Source organism: Ruditapes philippinarum, unplaced genomic scaffold (genome assembly GCF_026571515.1).
Source record: "Ruditapes philippinarum isolate M1 unplaced genomic scaffold, ASM2657151v2 ctg93_1_1_1_1, whole genome shotgun sequence".
NCBI lineage: Eukaryota > Metazoa > Mollusca > Bivalvia > Venerida > Veneridae > Ruditapes > Ruditapes philippinarum.
The window spans coordinates 301,236-313,680 of record NW_026860272.1 but is presented as its reverse complement, the minus strand read 5'-3'; the positions used below and the strand labels follow the sequence as shown (position 1 = coordinate 313,680).

The 12,445-nt window shown below is 30.9% G+C and overlaps 1 protein-coding gene across 6 annotated transcripts in view; it reads left to right on the top strand.

Annotated features, from left to right (window-relative positions):
- The window catches only part of LOC132759471 (uncharacterized), a 53,627-nt gene that overhangs the window by 23,276 nt on the left and 17,906 nt on the right, over nt 1-12,445 (top strand). Inside the window, exon 1 of one of the 6 annotated variants that reach the window (XM_060751242.1) lies at nt 5,410-5,684. The exons of 3 other annotated variants lie outside the window; for them this stretch is intronic. The gene's annotated coding sequence lies outside the window, so the exon portion shown is untranslated. Of the gene's footprint in view, nt 1-5,409; nt 5,685-6,192; nt 6,345-10,398; nt 10,543-12,445 lie in introns of those variants that run through there. 2 more of the 6 variants (XM_060751244.1, XM_060751241.1) reach the window with 2 other exon arrangements.

The window sequence follows — 12,445 nt, the reverse complement described above, 5'->3', positions numbered from 1 at the left end:
AATACTGTCCTAATTGGATATATAATTTTAGCAATTTTTGATATGAAAAATGTAAAGTATTAATTTGATGGGTAATTTGGCAAACGTGGGTTTAAACCGTTTTTCCCATCCAATCCTGTTTAGAGGTGTCCATGGCGGAGTGGCTAAGGTTGTTGACTTAAAACCACTTACCCTTCACTGCTGTGGGTTTGAATCCTACCAAAGACTTTGGATTCTTTCAAGCTAGCTTATGATACGCCAGGGGTTCGAGTTAGGGTGCTCTTTCGTGCCTGTACTAATGCATGGAGGACTCACTGACACACCATCCGCCAGTAAAGCTAGACAGTTGCTATATGTCCTCTACTGTGTTGGTGCAATGTAAAACCCAACAAACCTAGAAACAAATTTATGTCCGTTATAGCTTCACGATGCCTTCACAATAGAATGATCAAGGCATTGCATTATCAAAATATTGACCAAGTTGTAACTGCAAAAGTTTGTTTGCTTCCCAGGATTAGATGAGGGGAAAAAAACAATTGCTGAGTTCAGGAGAGAAGCCTAGTCAGTATGTAAACACAAACGTGCATGCCTTGTTATATAATGATACTGGTGGCAAACTTTGGTCATGGTCAAGAAAACTATCAGGCCTCTTTACAGGGTTTTTTTGTAACTACATGTACATGTATATCTGTTCCTTCTGCATGTGCGCTAACATGTTTCTTGATTACAAACTCTTTAACTTTTGAACCTGCTTTAATGATAACTTTGGTCAAATTTTTATCTCATTAAGATTAACGATAATATCATTCAGATAAATCATGTTTCATGGAAATTTCATGAATGTGCCCTAACCAAATTGAAATATTAGTTTTCCTCAAACAAATTTGCATTTGGGTGTATAATTATTGCCCTTTGCATATATTGCCTCATATTAATTGTCACGCTCTGTGCCAAGTTAACATAATTATATATATTGTTTTTGTTAAAACTGTAACTTAATGATTTAATTTATTTCCTGTTTCTAGAAAACTATATCATATACATTCCAAGTACTCAAGATCTTCTAAATAGGGAAGTGTGTAACTTTAACGTTTAGAGTGTTAGCAATGATATTGGCTCAATGTTTCATGCAACCAGTATAATAACTAGGCCAACCTGAACATTGGCCAGGCAAGCCTAAATATTGACCAGGTCATTATGATCATTCTGTGCTGTCAAGGGCTATATTTTGGATGCAAGTTTTTATTCCCCCTCTAAAAAGTGAGAACATACTGTGATGGGGTCGGTCCTTGTAGTCATCACCTCTGTCTTTCTTCAATTAATAATGTGAGAAGGAATAAGCTACATTTTATGTAACATGTAACATTGCCAATGGCCAATAAATGACCCCTTTTGATTTTGACATCATATTGTCAAAGGTCAAGGCCATTATCCGAACAATAACTAGGGAATCAATTGGCCTTCAGTCTGTGGAGATTGGTCATGACTTGAGGTGGAACCAATTTTGGTCAGTAGGTCAAGGTCAAGGCCAGTATGGCCTTGATCACTAAAAGCTGGTCCAAACAATAAATAGGGAATCATTTTGCCAACAGTCTGAAGATTTAGTATGGAGGTTGTTCTTGACTCGTATTTCAAACCTGGTCAAGGTCATTGTGACCTTGACCACTAAAAGCTTGTCCAAGAAGGTCAAAGGTCAAGGCCGTTATGACCTTAATCACTTAAAGCTTGTCCAAACAATAACTAGAATAACTAGAGAATCATTTTGCCTACAACCTGAAGATTTAGTATGGAGGTTGTTCTTGACTCGTATTTGAAACCTGGTCAAGGTCATTGTGGCCTTGACCACTTGACCACTAAAAGCAATGTCCAAACCAATGACTAGAGAACATTTTGGCTTACAGGACAATTGTAAGATTAGGTATATAGGTTGGTCATGATTTGTTGATGATCTATATTTAATTTGTTATTGAAATTGAAGCATTAATGGACTGTTTCAGTTTCAAAGTGGAGCAAGTCCTCTGGGATAAAATGTGTATTATGAAAGTTTTGCTCATATTGATTGTTAAATATACTTTTTCAAATGTTTCTAATTTGTTTGTAAAGCAAATGATTTTGTAAAATCAAGATGAATTTTTGTATGGTAGGTCAAATAGCTATAAAATAACAAATTAATATGTGATTTGGGACAGTAAGCAGAATTTGTGATGGTTTACTTGTAACTTTTGGCTGAAAACAAACTAAACATGCAATTGTGCGGACAGTAATTGCAAAACTTTTAATTAAATCTTATCACAAATTATATAAGCCTTTGCATTTTAAATGAGAGAGAGTTAAACATGTAAATAAATAAACAAGTACATGTACGTGTATCAATCTTTTTACCAGGTCTGACAGCTCTCCTCACATGACTAAATAGCAAGTATGTAAATTTCTTCGTCTTCGATCGATCATTAAAGATTGATAACTATGATAGATTATAGTCTCCAAGGCAAAAAAACTTTTTATTTTTATAGCTTAAAAATAGAATTGTTTTCAATAAAATGTCAATTTATTAAATAACATAATTGTAGTTACATTCAAATGTGTATCATCTACTACCATAGTGATTAGTTTGTAAAAATATTAAGATAAAACAAAACGAACAAAAAAACGTAAAAACGTTAAAAACGTCAATTTTTTTCTGAAGAAGACTTAACATCGAAACCTAAAGGAAAGCGTTTGTTTTCAATGAACTGATTTGTTTGTTTTTGGGTTTTACGTCACATGGACACAGTATAGGTCATATCGCGATGTTCCAGCTTTACTGGTGGAGGAAAACCTAGATGCCCTTCTGTGCATTATTTCAGGCACGAACAGGCACCTGAGTAGAACCACCGATGTTCCGTAAGCTAGCTGGATAGCTTCCTCACATGAAAGAATCCAAAGTCCCTGTCTGGATTTTTACCCACATCGGTGAGAGGCAACTGGTTTGAAGTCAACGACCTTAACCACTCAGCCAAGGACGCCCCATTGAACTGATAATATAAAAATATTATAATATAGCCTCAGAAACAAATGCATTTTCACTTCTTTCGGAATTTGGACAAACAAAAATTATATACTGCTTAAATATTGGTTTTAGAGCATGTCTGTTCTGTTTGCTACAAGGATAATTTTTCCCTAAAAATGATAAATGATCTAGTCCAGATTGAAAGATGGACAAGTCTATTTAAGATATTTAGATTGGTAAGGGTAACAAAAACTTTGCTGTTTTAATTACAATGATGATTGCAAATTAAGAATTTTTTATACTGTATGGACCTGATAACGCATGCACCAGTAAAATATTCTCACAGTCGTATCAATACACAGTAATCAACCTACGATGTGAACTGCATTTAAAAATGCCTGTTATCTTATTTCAGTTATTTGAAATATTTCAACTACGACTCGGCAAGTTGAATTGTATATCATATACCATTTTAGATAAGATAGCTAGTAAGATATGAATACGCTGCAGGTGCCATATAACGATAAACCCGTCATTTAAATACATGTATATATAACGTCTTTGTCTTTAACGAAAAAAAAAACTTGAAAAAAGAAAGAATTTATATTTTATACAAGTGGCTGTAAAATTTTATGTATTGTAAAGTTGGCGATTTTGTGTGATGTAGTGAAAAAATGTTATTACATGAACTGTGATAAAATGAGGTATATATATTTATCATATACTGTACTTATAAATGAAATATTGAGAAATAAAATGTGTATTTTTCATTTTCCATATTTTCACTGTAAAAATTATTTTTTCACTGCAGTGAAACATATTTTCTGTATTTTCACTGGTGTCTTGCTGGACTTAAGCCAATACACAAAATTGAAGCAGAAGTCTTAAGAATAACAAGTGAAAAAGAAAATTATATAATAAACAGAAAATTCAAGTTCTTTTCTATAAATACAGGATTTACTTTCATCTTGTGAGATGGCTACTGCCACTTATGAAAATAAATCCTGTATTTACAGAAAAAATCTTGAATACCCTCTAATATAATACATGTATATATATTATATAAAAAATATTTTAGTATAGCTCATTTTGATTATAACTTAAAAAATTTTCTTTAAAAGATATTTAATATTTACATTGTAGTTTACTTAACAGTCATATTCAGTTGTGTTTTCTGTGCTTGTTTTTCTGTTTATGTTTAAAATTACTGAAGCAGCATATTATGGGATAATTACTCCAGGCTCAAAAGTAGTTTATTTCTATTGCATGACGTTAATTACTAATTTGTTAATATTGTTGAAAAATATTTTTACAAGATTTTTTTACAGCGGTCAAATATTTTCATGAAAAAGTGTCATGCATTTGTTAAGATGTGTCCTTACAGGGTTTAAATAGATGTCTGTTTAATGTCTCGTTTACAGCTTGTTCGTACACTTACAAGCACCTCTAACCTCGGGCCATTTCGAGACTTTTTGATCCCCGTCAGATTTTAATGCCGAATTACACATTTTGTTATTAAACATGACAAGGTTTGACAAGCTTTTGGATCCTATGTTATACTTAAGTACGTATAATCAAAACGTGTTTTTGAAATTGAATTACGCTTTTTTTGCCGAGTGACCTATATTACGCCTTGTGTTAAAATATTTCGATGTTTTCATTTAATAATTTGAACAGTAAAATGTTTAAGAAAGTATTAAAGCTTATCAAATGAAGATCAGATTTTTGTGGATAAAGGATTTTTCAATACTTAGACTAGATGAATAGAAAGAATTCGATATAGAAATTGTTGGATGTAACTTCGAGCCACACGGGTTGGTTTTAAAAGCTAAATATTTGATTTGAATATTAGGAATATTGGTAGAAAATACGGAAAATATAAACTTCCATTTGAGAATTGTGTTGGAGTTACTATTAGTATGTTCAGAGGTTATTTTTCAAATATGTAAATTAAAAATTTTGATCTTAATCATTAGGGTGCTTTTGGGCAAAAAATGACATGCCAATGTAACATGTATTAAAACATGTCAGTATAAACTTTGATGTTAAGTCTGACCAGGCTCAACTTTTTTGGATTTTGATCTTGAAATCCCTTACTTTTCAAATGGACCAGCTCAGATTCAATAAGGGCAGATCCATTACTCAAATTTAGTGGGTTAAGGGTTAACTTTGTTATAATTCTCGTTTTTATAATTCTCTGACACCAGTTTGATCCTTTTGACACTGCCTGACATTTTAATGTACCATTTAGGAAAGGTTCAAAGTTTTGAAATTATTATGCAAATGTACATGTGTTTATAATTTCATTATACAAAATTACGTGTTTTAATGTACATAAACTAGACATTCCCTTCACAGATCAGTGGATTTATAAGAGGTTTTAGGTGGATTATAAAATTTCAGAATTAGTTTAACAAAAGATTAAAATAATGCCAGAGTTATTGACTTTTTATATTAAAACAGGAAATATTTGTGTAACAAACAACAAAGCTGTTGTTAGCAGATTATAATATATAAAGTGTTTGAAAGTGTTTCCTGTCATTTCACGTGTCATAGGAAGTTGGTGTAATTATCATTATCAAAGTTGGTTTTACGCAGAAAAAAAGAAATTTTTGCTCAGTTGCGTTTTAGTGATTTATCTCATACATGCTGCCTCTGTGATGAGGAATTGGATGTTTTTTTGTGTGTTACAAATTTTGTCATGATGTTTAAATAGGTAAAAATATTATTTACTTTAGATTTGTGTTAAAGTTTTTTTTTATAAATTTAATATTTTTTACTAAGTCACTTTAACATGGAAAATTAAGTTTTTGTTTAGTTTTCTTTTCGTTTTTTGTTGAGTTTTTTTGTTGTTGTTGTTTTGGTTTTTTTATGATAAATACAATAACCACAGTTTAATTTTTAATATTTTATAAGGTTTTGATTTTTTTCATTATGAATTATTTCACGATATGTTTAATCTATATATTTTATGTTGTTGTTTTTTTATACGACTATAGCTAAGAAATTACTTTTTATTGAAATTTGCCCCAAATTTTTGAGAAATTGAATCTTCACGTAGAAACTTATTTTTATTACAATTTGGCACAAAATTTTATATGAATATAAATAAATGCAACTAAGAAACTTATTTTTATTACAATTTGGCCTGAAAACAATTTTGCATATATAGATTTAATTTTGACTGTTGAAATATTTATCATGTTCTTACATTATACATACAGTGAAAATTGCTCAAGGGACGTACATGTCAAACATTGTCTGGACATTACGAGATAATGATTATACTAATTTGTAAAGTCAGTTAAACTTGTCAAGTCATTGGTATGTCGTAACTGTGTAATATATTTATATATGGACTTAAAACTGAAACTTTGTAAGTAGATTTTAATTTTTGCATATATTTAAATGCATAGGTTTGTTTGTTTTTTTTTGTGTGTGTGGCTGAGGAATTTGGTTTTAGGTCACGCTGGCACTGTAAGTGTTATAGTGACAATGTGCCAGATCTTTTGATAGGGATGATCTAGGGTGTCCCACCTAGCCCTAAAATCCAATATCTATGTAATGTCAGCAGGTCTTGCAGTCAAAATATTGCGACTATAATTATAGTCTATAGTGCCCCTCCCTGTGTCATTTGAGGCTGTTTATTTATATTAATAGATTTATCAGTATTATTTATTATTATCAGCTGAGTTAATTGATCAAAATATAGCATACTATAGAAACATTTTGGCAAATATGAAAGTAAAACCATGTCATGTATTTACCAGTAGCCGCAATCAAAGATCAAATGAGTACATTAATTTTTAGCTCATCTGTTTGGTCGTCATACAAAAACTTTATCGTAGCACATTCTTCAAACATTATAAAAGTTTTCAACATGAAATTTGGAATACTCGCTCGTCATGACATTACTTAGGTGCAGTTGTTAGACAAGGGACATAATTCTCAAAGCAATTTTTTTGAGTTATGTCCCTTTTTAAAAATTTTAATGTTTTTTTTTTAACAGACGAGCGTTAACACCCCATGCAGTGCTCTTGTCTGCTTTTATCTCAACTCAAAAGCAATGGAAACAAACCACTTTTTCCGTACATTCTATTATTGTTTGTTTTTAAGTAGAATTGACAAAATACTGAAGTAAGAAGCTTTCCAGTAAGTAGATATTTGACATAATCAAAGTGGAATTCTTTGAAGCGTTAGTGAGACTTGTCTTCTAAGTAAGATTGATTGTTTGATTGTATTGTTAATAAATTCTCGTTCAATACCGATTTTAGACTTGATCGCCATGATAAAAGTTAAAAAAAAAAGTTTCTTACTGGGAGTTGGTGTTTGAAGTTGTTTCTCGGAAAGAACAAATTTGATTCAATTGTCAACTGATGTTACATGTCAATCTGTTAATGGCAATGAAAGTTTATATCTTTGCCCCTTCTGCTATTTTTTATGCTTTTTTGTTAGTTTTGGAAAAAAAGAAGTAAGCACTAGTACAGAATTAAGAAAACTCTGTGTATTTAACTGCCCTCGGGTACTTGAGAAAGGACACAATCATGCTCTCGTAATACCCGGTACATTGAAATTAAAGCCTTGGACTTATTTTTTCAACAAGGTCTAAGCAGGTCTAAATTTTAAAGAACTGTCCTTCAATAATATCTTCACAGGGGACAGGAAATAAACTGTTTATCTATGAAATATATAATGTCTATATATGAAATATTACAATTACCTAGATCTTTTAACAATGTATTATTGTGAATGAGATAACACAATAGTGTTGCAGATAAGTTTCAATTTCCATCAGCTGTTTTAGACATATTTATGATCTAAATTTGCTACATTGATAGAGGATATGATTTAAAAATTGTTCTAGGTTGATTAACAGAATATCAATAGATGCAAGTATAACAGTATCAATTAATATTGATTAATATAATGATGATGCTAATAAACATTGATTAATCAAAATATGGGCCCAATAAACATTGATTAATGTAAATATGATGCTGATAAACATTGGTTAATGTAAATATAGTGCTAATAAACATTGATTGTTCAGATTATTGTAAATATGATGTCGATTATCATTAATTAATGTAAATATAGTGCTAATAAACATAATGTAAATATTGTGCCGATAGACATTGATTCATGTAAATATTGTGTCAATTAACATTTATTCATGTAAAGATAAATGTTTATTAAGGGAACAATCATTTCAAGAAATATTTATAAATGCAGCACCCTAGGCCTTATTAAAAATGTCAATGTTTATTAATAATAATGATGTTTACATTAATGGTGATAAATCTAAAAACGATTTCAACAAATTAATCGTAATTTAACTACGATATGCACAGAATTGCAAATGCAACAATGACATCAACAAAATTTTTATAAATGTAGCGACAGTATCAACTTTCATTGGTCGATGTAAGAAGGCGTTTATGATAATACGAGATTTATTCTGGTGAAACATAATACATATAATGAAATATAATCGTCAAAACCTAAAAAATTCAAGTGGTTATGAAAATGTATACATTTGTAGATAATCGTACGTGTTAAATAATGCATATGATGTTGCTATGAATTACTGAGGGCCCGAGTGAGTTTGAAAAAGATAAACACATAAAAAGAAAATTTCAAAGTTTTCATAGAATTCATTAAATTATACTGTGTATTTGAAGCCTCATTGAATGCGAAATATTTCGCACTTTCTCGATGGCTCGATTCATTAAGTTTAAAGGTAAATACAGTGTAATTTGCCATAAATCGTCTTTTTATAGTTTACTTCGTGTGTGAAATCAGCAAAACTTGTTATTTACTTTCCTGTGATAGTAAAAGGTTTGTAGACAACTTGGTTTTTGAGAGAAAGTATCTCTGTGTTTGTTTGATAGATGAGTCTTATTTATTGAAAAAAACTTTGTGAGTTTTTTTTTTTATAACCGCATTATAACTTCATTGTGTCTTGCTAAATTTAAAGTAATTTTAAAATTGTGCATGCTTTATATTTCAATAAAGAAGGGCTGAAATGCAAGGTGCTTTAATCACTGTGTAGAAAGGGAATCACTATATTGGTGCTCTCTGAAGCTATCACAGTAAAAGTGTGTTTGTTACTGGTGGATTTCCTTGGAAAAAACCCATGTTTGCCAAGTTTGGGATACTTCACTTCAATGTGTATGGGTTATTGTGATGACGAGGACCTTTTTCTTCTGAGCACCATTTATTCAATGTGTATCAGTTATTATGATATCAAGCACCGGTCACTTCTGATTACTGTATCATTTATTGCTAGCTTATACAATTCAACATGTATCAATTTTTTGCGATCACAGGAAGTAGGTCTATGTGTTTCTACACAGTGTATATATTATGACCAGAACAATTTTTGAAACAAAAGTGACAATGCCTTTGACAAGGCCACCAGTATCAAGCCAGAGCAGCAGCTTCAGGTTCTATTGGCTGCTTGATTTTGTAACTGGCAATGGACTATTTAAGTCTATTTCAAATTCAAAGCAAATCAAATACATAACAGGAATTTGGCAATTTTGCAAAGGGTTAAGCTAGTCAAAATATATTGACTTGCCAAAGTAAGATTCTGAGATATTTTTGTTCTGGGTCAGAATTTCCCTTTTACAGAGGCGAGATATTGCCCAGACACAAAATAGCACAATATCGAATGGGCAGTACAATAAGTTTGACTAAGGGTTAAACATTATTATTTTCAATTATTTAAAACCAAGTGGCAGTACTGTATGTGTTTTGTATACAATCATATTAATCTTGTTGTTTTTTCCACACCATTATGATTTCAGTCAGTTATGTGTCACTGTTCCTACAGTTAGAGATGACATAAATGTCATAAATCTTTGCACAGCTGTTACAGGTAGCATACATTTTAGATTGCAATCCAATGTAGGGCACAATTTCTAGGGAAAAACTTGACAACATGCTGATATCTATTACTGTAAGAAAAAAATGGCCAATAAGATGTAACCTTATGCTGGGATCTACGATATCATCAGCGTATGTCCCAGCCTTATGTCAGGATGAATGTGTTTCTAGAAATTATTTTTGCAAGTTCATTGAATTAGTTACATAGGAAGTTGTTATATGATGTAAGCAAATTTTGTACAATATCATTCATTGTTATACAAGATCATTTAAAATAGAATTACTTCCTAAGGTAAATGTCATGTAAAATTACAGACACAGCTATACTGTACTATTTAAATATGATGTCAGAAAAATCATCAAACTTGTAAATTTTGATTATTTTACTTATAGGAAGTCAGTGTTTTTACATAACATTGAAGATATCATTAAAATTTTGTAGTCTGCATACTTTCATATTTTGTACGCTAGACACACAAATATGCGCAGGATGTTACCCTAAGGTACATCAATTAAAATGACATTCTTCTGTATCTAGTTAATCAAGCAAGTTATTCTGTAACTAGTTAATCAAACAAGTCATTCAATGTTTATAGAATTCTGTGACGTATTCAAAAAATATCCATTTGGATTTTCTCTATTTTTGAAGAATAAGGAAGCACTTTATAAGATTTTCCCGCTAACAAGTAAGAATTTTATTTCTAAACTATCTTTGAAATATCTGAAACATCTTTAAACAAATTTGAACAATAAAATAACTAAATTTAGATAAATATCTAAATGTGTCTCGTCTCTTGACGAGGCGTTTTAGATCGTTACAACAATAATTGTTGTTTTAAATTACAGTAGATCTATATTACAGGAAGTAGATTTTAATTGTTTTAAAAATGATGTGTCATATTTAATTGTTTTCATATCCGAAAAAAAATAGTTTGTTGTCATGAATTTCTAAACAGTGTGTAAGTGCCTCATTGATATTAAAAGTTCGTGACAAAACTGGAAACATTCAAGACGACTTTTAGTAGTATAAAATATATATAGATCTAATGATTTTATAAAAATTCGTTAAACATGTACACTTTAATCTTTATTTATAATTTCTGTCAAATTTGACTCAAATTCAACAATTAAAACAGCTCCATTTCATCTAGAGTCAGTGTACCCGGTTCCGCACAGGACCCGGTCCCGCACACTTTCCCATTTTTCATTTTTTCTTGAAAAATTCAAATGAATTTATTCAGTTTTCATTTGTGTTTCATTGAACTGACATGTTTCCAACAGGATATGACATAATCTGGGATCTTGCACCCCAGCCTCTCCCTAGACATTGCAGACGAAAATGTAAATACATGTACATGGCTGTGTAGGTCACACATAAAAACAACTTATTCAGCAATGAAACCATGCTTATTTCTATTTTAATGTTAAGATCATTATAAAATATATATATTTGAAAAGAAATGTATGTTTTTGTTATGGCAAATTTGCTGTTAGTTATGATTTATATGCACATGAATTAACTTCTCCCAACTACCAAACGTCAAGTCATTTCACCTTGATTCTTTTGTTTAAAATGATACCAAACTCTTAATCGAACAAATCATAACTAAACAGATGAAAAAAACTTCAATAATAATGTTTTATGTCTGTCTTTACTACCTACAAGTGGTAAAAAGTATATTTCAATTGCTGTTACATATGTTTTCTGTGTGCTACTATGCTTGGAAATAAATGTTTGTATACTATAGTAAGAATGTGCATTAAATTTATTTGAAGTCCTGAAAATTTGCAAAAAAATATTACTTATCTGGACTTAGAGGTGTTAAATAATTTATAACACATGTTTAAGATGTAAAATAACCTTTCAGTATAAAAATGGCCTTGTGTGCGGAACCGAGTCCACTTTTTATCATATTTGGCCCATTCCTGTTGCTTAAAATCAAGTGCGCCTAGAAGTATGACATACTTAAGATAGAAACGTTTTGGTCATCAGTTTTTATGGGCAAAGGATGTAATTTTCAAAATAATATCAATTATAAGAAGAATTTTTAACTATAAGATAATTTTCTTACTTTTACTTAAAAAAGTGTACGACTCCGGGTACACTGACTCTAGGAAAAAGCAAAAGTAGATCTACCTCAAAGAATTGCACCTCAAACAGAAAAGAACCTAATCTCAAACCACTACAAGTATTTAGGTCCAAAATATTTTTGATGTAAACCATGGATTGAAAGCTACATTTTACATTGGTCAAGTCTGATTTTTGCATTTTCTGATAAATCAGTAGATTTAAAAATGTAAACAAATTGCAATCTGGACTACCCTAGGATGCAGCCTCAGCAGGGCTTTTTTTCACAGGTTGGGGAAGCTGCCCAGCCCTTAATTTTGGGGAAAAATCACACGGTATATTTGCAAAAGGGGAAGAAAAAACTTGATGTAAATTCAATTTTTGGGGAAAACTGCATGATTTTAAAGAAATTTTCTTTGGGGAAGCAGCCCCATACCGGCCCCTGTTATAGAAGGAAAAATGGCCCTGGCAGGTACATTGTAGATCTACCTGGTTTCATTTTATTTTTCATTTGCACAATT